This window comes from Eulemur rufifrons, chromosome 16 (genome assembly GCF_041146395.1).
Source record: "Eulemur rufifrons isolate Redbay chromosome 16, OSU_ERuf_1, whole genome shotgun sequence".
Lineage (NCBI taxonomy): Eukaryota > Metazoa > Chordata > Mammalia > Primates > Lemuridae > Eulemur > Eulemur rufifrons.
The window spans coordinates 76,512,852-76,525,176 of record NC_090998.1 but is presented as its reverse complement, the minus strand read 5'-3'; the positions used below and the strand labels follow the sequence as shown (position 1 = coordinate 76,525,176).

Here is a 12,325-nt window from a genome sequence, read left to right as displayed (position 1 = left end):
CAGAATTTTTTTTCATGAAGGTCTAAAGAGCAACTCTTAATACTTAAACACAGACAGATAATATATAACCAAAAAAGAAGGTTAAGAATAAACTCAGTAAGCTTTCCATCATGAGCTTCTGATTTGACAGCTTGTCAAGTTGACAAGCTGACACACAGCTTCAGAGATAGTTGGGAATGTTGATGATATCTGTGGCCTGTTTCACATCAAGAACTCTAGACCAACAGTCATCCACTTATTATCAAAGCAAAAGTGGAAAATGGTGCTTTTATACTTGGAATTTAAACCTGATGTGTTGTACACCTTGTTTATTAATGTGGTCAGTTAATAGTCTCTTCTCAGAATATACCCTGCTCTACCTGTGACAACTTTGGGGTTAGAAAGTCCAATATGATTCATGTCTTCCAGGCAGTACAAATTCCAGTATGAGTAGTGTCTCATGTATCCTATACTTAGTCTTAAAAAAAAATAATTGGAAGAAGTGGGAGACTCACTCAGATGGATTCTTTTTGAGGTTCTGATACTCACCTTACAAGTCTAGATTCTTTTGTTCGCTCTCAAGTCCAACAAGGAGGCACATTAGCCGGAGTTTGTCCTGACAGACCCCAGTCAGACCTAAACACCTTCATCATTTTGCTAAAGTTCTGATGTCTCCACCTTCCCTCCACGTGGTGGTGCTTAACCAAGGGGACTGTCCACAATTAAAACAAGACTATGTATTAAAAAAAAAAAAAAGCATCCATAGAAAAGATTCTGTTTTCAACTGAATAAATAAGAAATCTGACAACATATAAAAATGCTATTTCATTGGAATTGACCTTGTGATATTTAGTAGTGCCTTGGGCTTGTTGACATTGAGCAGCTTGTTCGAAAAGAGGCACAGCAGGCTATTTTTCCACTTGTTAAATTTTTGGAATGTTTCTCATTATATTCAGTCCAGTTCTTGGGTCCACAGGTCAGTTTTGGCTGTTATAATCTGACCTTGCTAAATTTTGAAGGGGAGGAGAGTTCTGTTATTCTGATTCTCCTTCCTCCTTTTCTTTTTTCCAGTGGTAAAAAAATAATAAAATTTTTTGATGTCTAGAGGAAATAGGGTTGATTGTGTGGTCCAGTCTCTAATTAATTAAACAGTTAATTCTGTTTGTATATGACTAAAGTAATTTATCAGCAAGGACTCCTTTGGATGCATGTAAGTAACAGAAATTCAGCTCAAGATGGCGTACGCGGAAAAGGGCATGCGTTTGCATCATTTCCCTGCAAGGTCCGGGTAGTGCTGCACCCCAGAGCTCCTGTGCTGCCTTGCTCTCTGGCTCTCCATGGCTTGGCTCTGCTTTCCTCTCTATTGGCTTTTTTTCCAAGCAGGTGTTCTCCACATGTGGAGAGTTTCAAACCCAATCCCTGTTAAACTTGAACCTACAGGAAAAAGAACCTATCTCTCCAAGAGTTCTAAAAATGAAGTCCCAGTATTGATAATCCCATCAGTTCAGATCTGCCTAGTTTGGATCACTTTTGTACCTTCCCTGAGTTTATCACAAAGGGGCGTGTGTGTGTGTGTGTGTGTGTGTGTGTGTGTAAGATTAGCCAGGCATGGGCTCCATCTGAACCACATGGACTGAAGAGTAAGAAGTGAGCTCCTCCCATGGACAGCCAGGCTCCTGTTACCAGAAGTGGAACTGGCTTCCAAGGAGGCGGGAATAGCAAATAGTGGCTGCCTGAATAAACCCACTTTGACTTTGGAATTCTGAGGCTGTCTGATGGAAAATTGTTATATCAGATGAGTATTGATTTCATTTTTTCATACTTAATCTGATGAGCTTTTTTAGAATGCCAGATTTGATGTAATAAGCTCAGGGTTAAAAAAAAAATCCCATCTCTGATATCTATTGCCTCTGCAACCTTGGACAAGCCTCTTAGCTATGCAGAGCCTTAGTTTCTCTTCCCAAAGAAAGATTAATGTCTGCCTCACATCATTTTTTTGAGACACAAATAAAGTAGTATTTTGCGAAGCATTTTATAAACTATGAAACTATACATTTGGTTTGTTTTAGAAAATATTATTCCTTTGAGATAACCTTTAGTTTTCTTCTACATATGCTTTTGCTTTTTCTTTTTCTTTTTTTTAGACAGAGTCTCACTCTGTTGCCTGGGCTAGAGTGCCGTGGCGTCAGCCTAGCTCACAGCAACCTCAAACTCCCGGGCTCAAGCGATCCTTCTGCCTCAGCCTCCCAAGTAGCTGGGACTACAAGCATGCGCCACCATGCCCGGCTAATTTTTTTCTATATATATAATTTTAGCTGTCCAGATCATTTCTTTCTATTTTTTGTAGAGATGGGGTCTCGCTCTTGCTCAGGCTGGTCTCGAACTCCTGAGCTCAAACGATCCGCCCACCTCGGCCTCCCAGAGTGCTAGGATTACAGGCGTGAGCCACCACGCCCAGCCCTTACATATGCTTTTTCCACTGCAACTGGGAGTACATACATTTAAAGTAAAGCTCATAATATTTAGTTATTTGTTTTCCAACTTGTAAGCCCAAATTGAAACCTCTCCACTGATACAGAAACGATAGAATAGTTCTTATGAATGCAAATACTGTCCAAGAAGTTCCTATCCATGTTATATCCTCATTAGCATTGGAGCTCTTTGGAAAAGGATTTATGGATGGTTCCCATACTTAAGTGCTTTTAAAATGTAAAGGATGCTTATGAGGTGGTATATTTCAAAATATGTAATTATATTTCATTTTTAAATGCTTGCTCCTCTTTTGGTAAGGTATATTTTGGCTGTGTGGGGGCAAGACCTGACTCTTCCTTAATCATTTTTGTATTCCTCTATGATAAGCACTCGGTAAACACCATTGACCAAATTGCTTTATGTAAGGTTATAGGCACCATAAAACCTCAGGGCTCTAAGACCTATCAAATTGGACACAAATTGGGTTGGGCTCAAATCTTTTAGGGAAATAAACTGCCTGGAACAATAGAATATCATCTGTGTAGCTTAGATCTGGTAGTTCATTAACATCAACTTCAGAGCCAGCACTGATTAGTACAACTTTATAATGAGGAAATTGAGGAACGGAGAGTTTATGTGGCTTGCCCAAGCCACACAGATAGTAAGGAGTAGAGCCAGGATTCGAACGCAGGTGGTCTGGTCTAGCTTCACATTCTGCACGTGAACCATGGCATTGATGAATGCCCCAGCTTGTCTCTACAAACCAGGTACCAGCAGATATGACATGTTCTAGAAATTCTAAGTCCCCAAAAGGCTCCAATGCAATGTTTTGAGTTCCTTGAAAAATTCTACTAATAATATCTAATACCTTATGTAAATGCAAAGCTAGTAGAGAACTAAATCTCTAAGGTAGCATGGATAAAGAAAAAATTTGTATTTGAAGAAAATCCTTTGCTCTTGACATCCAATTTTTCATACTTTACAAATCAGAGATATTCATAGTAAACAATTGCTTCATGTAAACCATTGTGAAATGATATGACCCCCTTTCTGTATAGGTCTCTATTTTAATGAGGTTTGAATGTGAGATCACAAAATTGGCAGTAACTTGCTTTTCTCTACATGCATTAATAGCTAGATGATTCTTCTGTACAGTCATCCCTCGGTACCCACGGAGGACTGGTTCCAGGCCTCCCCTCGGCAATGGATACCCAAATCCACAGATTCGCAAATCCCTTATGTAAAATGGCACGGTACAGTCGGCCCTCTCTGCGTTCAAGCATTCTGCATCCATGGATACAGAGAGCCAGCTATATTACATGAAAGAAAAGCAGAGAATTTTAGGGTGAAAAGGGACCAGAAAATGTACATAGCCTTGTCCCTTAGTTGATGTAGGCACCCTTTCTCATACATCTCATACATCTGCGTAAACTTGTCACTGGAAAGCTGGCCCCTCCTTTGTGAGGCAGCCTCATCCTTGGAAAAGTTGTAATTGATACAACTTTTGCCTTATATTGAAGTGAAATAAGACTTCCTAAAACTCCTACGTAGTTAATGCTGTCTTCTGAAATAACAAAGAATAAATCTGATCCCTTTAGCTGAGAAGAGTTCTTTAAGACTGAAGACCATTGATATCTTCCCCTCACTGTATTCAATGTATGCAGTTCGTTGCTGATATCACGGTGATGACGGGTTGTGGGCTGCACACTTCCCCATCCCCCAGCTTCAAGCAGGTCCACTTTGTTGATATCATGCTGAGCTACATTCTCGTATTGCTAATTCTTACTGAGCTTTTCTTTGTGAAAAATTCCCAGCCTTTATCAATGGCCATGAGCCATGCCTCCTTTCTCAGCAGGGCTGGATTTTACATTTACAGTATTCTTTCCCACATAAAACAGTTTTATCAAGTTGTTTATCCAATAATCCTAGTCTCATTGAGACCTTTTTAAAACTTGGCTGTCACTCAGGATATCAGTGATCTTTCCCAACTGTGTGATGTGCTAATTTAAAAAGCTTAGCTCGGCCAGGTGGCAACGCATGCACACCCGTAGTCCCAGTTGGGAGGCCAAGGTGGGAGGATCACTTGAGCCCCGGAGTTTAAAGCTGCAGTGAGCTACGATCGCACCACTGCGCTCCAGCCTGGGCAACAGAGCGAGACCCTGTCTCTAAAATAAATAAATGAATAAAATAGAATAAAATAAAATAAAAAGCTTACCTCAAAAAAGCCATACCTTTCAAGTAGTCCTCCAAGTGAAGTTTTGAATAAGGTAGAATTGAGGGAGAAACTATAGCTTTCTACCAGAGACCTCTTAGGTTGGCATCATTCAAGATGATTGTTCAGCTAGACCTTGTTTATCAATATTTTTCACAAGGATAAAATGAGGAAATAGTGGGGTTTCAGTAAACATCATTGAATGAATGACTTTATCCAATACCTCTTTTTTTACCAGAAGCGAGAAACAAGTGTTGAGCATATAGTTAATGAATGGATGTAAGCGAAGAAAATGACGGCCTCCGTTTGCAAGAAAGGAGCATAATGTATATTTTAAAGAGATATTACAGACAAAGAACAATATTACTTTGTAAAATCCAGGGATTTTTTTTTTTTTTTTTTTTTTTTTTTGCAGCAATGCATGTTATGATAGAAAGCTGATCACTGCTTTTCTGAAAGAGTTATTAATACTTCTGCTTTTTACTGGTCCTGAAAAATGTTTGTATAAGTAGTGATGGTGTCCCAACTTTAGGTAGAACAAGTAAAATAGCCCATATTCCTATAAACAGTATGAACCCAATTGACTTAAATTCCCTGCAACATCCATAGAATCTGAGGATCGGTACAATGAGATCTGGACTGAACAGACAATGTTCATTTTTTTTTCCTCTGCTCTATTTTTTCCTGTAAAGAGAGTTCATAAATAATTGTGTAATGCCATTTAGGGCTACAACTGTCATATTAGGGAATGCAGGTTATATATTATCTCTACAAGTGAATAATAGGAGTATCACAAGCCTATAGTTCTTTCCTACTTTGGCAGCTGAGGGCTTATTTTATGTGCTATCAGTGCCAGAATTAGAGTTGAGGGAGGGAGGGAGAAAGTCAAGGAAGGAGAGAAGGAGGGAAGGAAGGGGAGGTCGGAGGGGGAGGGGAAAGAGAGAGGAAGGGGAAGAGGATGGGGAGAAAACCTTAAACTTGGGCAGGCGGTGTCAGAATTTATATCATGCCAGAGGACTTAGGATGGAACCAAATGTGCTATTTACTTTTGGGAGGCTGGTTAACGCTGATGCCAGCACATGCAGATGCTGGAGGAACAACTGTTGGCCTGGCTCTTCCCTCCCAGCAGCTGATGACTGATTTGTGCAAGAATCTTCCCCATAGACACAGGGGAAGGTCACAATCATGAAGTTTTAGAAGAACTGCTCTTCAGAAAGGTGGAGAAATGACAGCAAGCAGCATTTTCTTGAGTCCAGCATTTCCTGCACATAAAATAATTCACTGGAAACCTCTTATAAAAAGGGTCAGTGGGGCCTTCGTAACTTTTTGTCTCACACTTTAGAACTAGAAAGAAATAGACACAGGCACTGCACTTGAGAAGTAGACTGTGTGGTTGAAGAGAAGAATCTAAATTACATGCCATTGTTAGAGGGTCAAGTATGGATCTCGAAACTTACCCAGGAGGAGAGAAGGAGAATCATTCTTCTGTCTACAACAGAGGATGGGAGAAAGATCAGAGGCTGGCCTGTGGCCTCCAGGGAACTCAGGAGAAACACAAGGGTCTGATTTTCTGATTTCCAGACAGGGTTCAGTTGGTGCCCACAAAAGAGAAGCTGGGAAGCTGTCACTGCTGGAGGAAAACATGCATACAAGGTGTTTGGTGCATCACTCCTTGATGGCTCTGAATTTGCTAGACTCCATCATTTGACAGATCTCATCTTATCTGAGTCTCTGCTCAAAGAGCTGCTGAGTTTGCTGGCTACTGACCAAGGCTTTCTTTTTTCTTTGTTAGGATGCCCTTTTTTCTTCTGCCTTTGAAGCTGTTTTGTTTGCTCTTCAGGTTTGTTTTCATTTTATTTCAGAGCTATCATCCCAGAGAAGGAATGCACTTCATTATTCCTTTTGCTTTCACTCTGAACCTTTCTCATTTCTTGTTGTATTCTTTCTGGTCAATTTCCGAACACCCTGAAGTGTTGGAAGTATTATGACAAACATAAGGGAGAAACAGAGGAAAAGTGGTTTTTTTTCTCCCAGGGCTCAAACAAAGCAGAAAATTTCATCTCTCACAGAATCTGACTGGAGGGCTCTATTCATAAAAGTTTCTTTATTAAACTAGCTATACGACATCAGCAGACTCCCGGAAGGCTTCCAGAGCCTAATTGGTGGTGTTGAATAGATGGAGCTGTCATCAGCTTGCTCTGTTCTGAGACCCAGCATTGCCTCTCAATCCCAGTGGACCCCACTGGTTCTGACAATGGGGAAAAGATCGTGCCCATAACAATCCCCACCCTATAAACATTGATTAAAAGTAGGGCTGATTCCTACTCACTTTGTGACTCATGCCTTGCACACAGTAGATGACCAGTAACTAACTATCTTTGAATGACTGCCAGGGTGTTGGGGAGGTAGGTTCTTATGCTCTAAACTTTTCTCACATTTTAAATTTCTACTGCAAGGAATAACCCTTTCACAGCGTGGAAAGTAGAGACTTCATCTGGATTTAATAAGCTGGGGTGCTTGGGGAGAGCGTCTCTGAGAAGGTGACATTAGCGTAGAACCTGAAGGAAGTGAGGGACCTGGTCTTGCAGTGTCTGGAGGCAGAAGGAGAATAAAGCAGAGGCTTTAACGCCAGAGTGTGCTCTGCTGTCAGGACCTGAGGGAGCAAGAGGAAGCGTGGCAGGAGAGGAGAGCAGAGAGGAAAAGCAGAGCGTGGAGAACCTCGCAGGCTGTCGTTAGGACTTTGAATTTTCTTCTGAGTCGAATGGAGCCGAGTGGCATGGTCTGAGTTTCCTTTTAAATGGGTCATTTTGGCTGTTGTATGGAGAACAGACAGTAAGGGGATAAAGATGAAAGCAGTGGGACCAGTTAGGAAGCCAATGGAAGAATCCAAGTGAGCAAAGGGAGTAGCTTGGACCAGGTGGTGACAGGAGAGCGAGAAGATCTTAGAAGCAGATTTAACGGGCTTTGCTGCTGGATTGAATGTGGAAGGTAAGAGAAAGGATGGCTCCAGCGTTTTGAGACCGAGCAGCTGGGAGAAGGGGGCTGCCATGTACTGAAATAAGAAAGCTGTATTATAGGGAAGGTGAGGTAACCAGGAGCTTGGTTTGGGGCATTTAATTTAAGATTGAGATGCCTATTAAATGTCACAGTAGAGGTGTCAGGTAGGCAGCTGGATGTCCAAGTCTGGGGCTTGGGGAAGAAGTCTGTGCTGGAGATAGAAATTTAGGAGTCAAGGCTGGGTGAGACCACCTTCTACAGCCAAGCAGGACTGGAGAAGGATTGAGGACTGACGCTCCAGGGATGGTCAGGTAACTGGAACCAGCAAAAGAGGCTATGAAATGGGAGGAGTGATCAAGGGGGTCAGATAGGTTAAGGAAAATGAAAAGTTGTTTCCATTTCAATGAGTGGGCTCAGGTGAGGACAGGAAAACAGAAATTGGAGACACCTGTCAGGGAGCTTTGCTTAAAGAACAGAAATTGAGCAAGAGATTGAGGATGACGTTGCATCAAGGGAAGTTTGCTTTTAATGGAAGATGTTGTAGCACTTTCAAGAATGCTCCAATAGAGAGAGCAAAGCAGATGACGAAGGAGAGAGAATTTATTGTAAACTATGGATTGTTACTGTATCAATCGAGCAGCAGAAAAGTCCATTTTTAGGAGGAAAACTTTGGAAATTGGTAATATCCTTTTTATTTTGTGATCAGATTTGAATGCAATTGTGTTGTGTTTTCTGAACTGAAGTCATGGTAATCTGCGGTACAAGATGGTAACAAGAATGAGATGTGTGTTACATATTAAGAAAACAGTTCCAGAGTCAAGGAAGAGGTCTGAACTAAAGGTAAAATGATACACCTTCAAATGTGTGTTGACTTCATCATCAAAGAAGTAAACATTAAATTATTGAAAATATCTCAGTTCTAAGTCTACTCTATCTTTACATAACCCCCATTTGTTTGGATTTCACAGTGATTCAGGTTCAGAAAAACTAAATTAGCCTTTGCAGTATGTGCGGATAAGGAATTGAGAGAAAATGAATAAGCAAATGAAATTGCAAGGGGGTATGATTAACATTCTTTTACACAATTGTTTCCGAGCTCTCTGCAAGCAGCCCTTTGGCATATAGGTGCACTAATGACAAATGTTCCTTCTCTCTCCAGCAAAGTCAGCAGCCCATTTTCAGCCTTTATCGGGAAAAATGCGGACTTTTCTAGCAAGAAGTCTTCAAGATTAATTTCTAGTGAATTTTACCAGAAGTGTGTTGGCAGCGACATAGTTTACTAAAGGCACAAGTGGCACCAATAAAGCAGACCCATTATTACAAATGATCACGAATAATAACAGTGACTAATGTTTGTATAGTAGCACTTTGCCATTTACCAAGAACTTTTGGATACATTACATGATTCTATTCATATAGCAAATGTTTGAGGTCCTTCTGTGTTCCAGGCCCTAGAAATTTAGCTGTGAAAAAGTTTCCTCTCTCAGGAAGCTTGACAGGAGCTGCACAGCAACCTGGTGAAATAAGTAGAGCAGATACTACTATTCTTCTTCCTTACAGATGAAGACATTCTAACGCTTAATTAAAACTTAGATTTAAATCACTACTTTTCTAGGAATTTTGGCCCTGGATGAAATTTTATCACTGCTATTCTATTTTCCTTCTCAAAACTTTTCAAGACTCAGTATTTCAATGCATGTTGTACTCCAACATATGGTCTTCGTAAATATGATGAATTTCTGCAGTAGAAACTCCCTTGCATTTAAAAAACTCATTCCAGCACCCGGTCTATACCCCTCTATCTAAGAGAAGAGCCATTTCATATTATGAATACACCATTTATAGCTGGTCCACCTTAAATTGCTGCTCTGTGAACCTGATGAATTATTTACTGCCAATAGAATTACTATGATACCTGGAATGTATCGGCTTAAAAAAAAAAAAAAAAAAACCTCCATAACTAAAACACAGTTAACTGCCTTTATTTTAAACTCTGTTTTAAAATTCTGACTTTTTACCATTTGCGCTGACTCACACAATTACAGTCATGCTTTGATTAATGATGAGGATACATTCTGAGAAATGTGTCATCATGCAATTTCAGCTTTGTGCGAGTATCACAGAGTGTACTTAAGAAATCTAGATGGTGTAGCCTACCACACACCTAGCCTATACGATGTAGCCTATTGCTCCCAGGCTACAAACCTGTACGGCATGTTACTGTACTGAATCCTGTAGGCGGTTATAACACGATGGTAAGTATTTTCCTATCTACGCACATCTAAACATAGAAAAGGTACAGTAAAAATACTGTATTATAATCTTACGAGACCACTGTAATGTATTCAGTCTGTTCTTGACCAAAATGTCGTCATGCCATGCATAACTATGTTAGTAATTATAGAGGTTTTATTTTTCTTAGTTTAAAACATAACTTATAAATGGAAAATATTTATTATAACTTCTGTAAAAATATGTATAAGCCATGTGTGAACTCTCTGCAGTGTATATGACCAGAGGTGGGTTCTTTTTTCTTCATTGAGGAAATTTTTATATGAATTTTTTAAAATGAAACAAATATGGCACAAGATCCTCTCTTCCCTCCTTAACTCTGGTAATTCTGTGTGACTGTTGGAATTTTGTGGGCTGTCATTTTTGTGTCACAGCACGCGAAGTGGGGATTTTCTTGTAGGAACCAAGCACTGCACACTCTGAAGCCCCCGCACGGGCATGCAGGAGAGCCTAGGTTGGGGGTCCTGCTACACAGAGCACATGGGAGGCCACATCAGTGTTAGCTGAAAAGCTGTGACAGCTGTCAGAGAGAATTCAACCCAGCCAGACAAGAAAGAGGCCCTCATCCTTCTCCCAGACCGTCTTCCCCAACCAAACACACCAAGGAGGTAGAGGTTGGGGTGGGGAACATCTGAGATAGACCATGCCACCCCACCATCCCTTGTCCTAGGAAAAGACAAAATACAAGCCAAGGCTCTCTAACCCATCTCAGATTCCTTACGCTCCAAGACTGGTGCATCCTGGGGGAAGGAAAAGTTTGAATCAGATATGGGATTAGATTTTATACAGAATGGATTCTTTGTGTCTCAAAGTGACCAAGGAGTTATGCGGTCTGTCCAAAATGTGAAGTGGCCTGGTGCCCATCAGGGTGAGGTGACTGGGCATGGCCTACTTGGGAGTAATGATTGGAAAACAATAAAATTTTTAGGTGTTTGAACCCCTGTAGAATTGAGGCTGTTCCATGAACTGGTTGCAACTAAGTACACTTGTTTCGGGATCAGGAAAACAGGGTCCATGTAACTGGAGCTGCCCTCCGCCTCCCAGTGATGTCAGTACTGGGCTCACACGCCTTCCTCACCATCCCAGCAGGCCGACACATTGTGCCACTCCCCTGTGTGGCCTGAGCAAGCCACCTAACCTCTCTGAATGTCTGTGTCTTCATCTGTCAGACGACAGGTGGTCCCTGGGTTATTACCAGCACTAGAAAGTTGCAGAAGATGTGATTTGTGTAAAAGAATTAGCTCAGGACCGTGGGTGAGAGTGCTGAACAGGTCAGGGGTATGGTAGAAGTACATTTGGCTCCAGTTAAGATGGTAATCCAACTAAGGCATGGAGTTGGTATATTTAAATCAGATGACAGCTATTGGAGACATGGGGTGGGGGCCCAAGACTTGGCTTACTAGAGAATTAATTTTTGAGAGGCAGATCCTCCCCCTGTGGGTAAAGTAGCATGAAGGTTATTAGAGAGGGGACTGAGAATAGCAGAGCTGCTCAAAATTGGAGGTAGTCAGTGGTGACTTTGGTCAGACCCTGGGGACCTAACTTCCTTAACAGACTACCAGTTTCCTGACAGTCTGTCCCCAGCAAGCCACGCAGATGACAGAAGGGATGGAAAGCAAAGGTGCAGGTGTGTGTGGAGATGCTGTTGTACCTAAATAGAGAGATGTTTAAATTCTCATGAGCATTCCTGGGAGGGTGGGGTGGGGAAACTTTTTCCTAGGGATAAGCTTTCTTTTCCGTAATGTGTTTGCTGATGATACTGTTCTTCGCTGGGTTTCTAAACCATATCATGGTTATGTGCTTATCTCCTCCCTGCGATGATCTTTGTACGGTCTGCTTAGGAACTCTGGGGATGCTCGGAGTGCTTGCTGAATGCGTTCAGGCACTCTGCCATTTTCTGTGATTCAATTTCACGGTGTCTTTTAGAACAATGGCATGCAGGAAAAGAACTCTGGAAAGGTCAAGCCAAGTCGGTTTATTTGGCAGTTTATGCTGTTACTCCTGGGAGGGGTTGCTGGTTACTCCAGTGTTTCGTTCTGAGCAAACATGATTGCCGTAGGTTGTTAATGATGCGTGGTGGAGAGCCAGAATCATGGAGCTGATTGATTAAACTCACAAATGCTGTTCCCAGAAACTCAGTTTCCCTGAGCCCAACCTTTCACTGCTCCAGCCTCCTTTCTGCCTCCTCCACCACCATTCCAGGAAGAAGTGCTGGGTAGCAAATTGACACTTCTTCCTTTGTTAACTACAGATGTTTGCCCCTGAGAACCTCTGGAGGCATAAGTATATTCTAGGTTTATCAAATGGAGCAATGACTAAGTAAGAAATGTCATTTTATTGCATTGTTTGCTCTTGGTCATTGAAGATAAGAAA

The 12,325-nt window shown here is 41.4% G+C and overlaps 1 protein-coding gene across 45 annotated transcripts in view; it reads left to right on the top strand.

Annotated features, from left to right (window-relative positions):
- ANKS1B (ankyrin repeat and sterile alpha motif domain containing 1B) overlaps positions 1-12,325 on the top strand; it is a 967,677-nt gene that overhangs the window by 892,695 nt on the left and 62,657 nt on the right. The window lies entirely within an intron of this gene.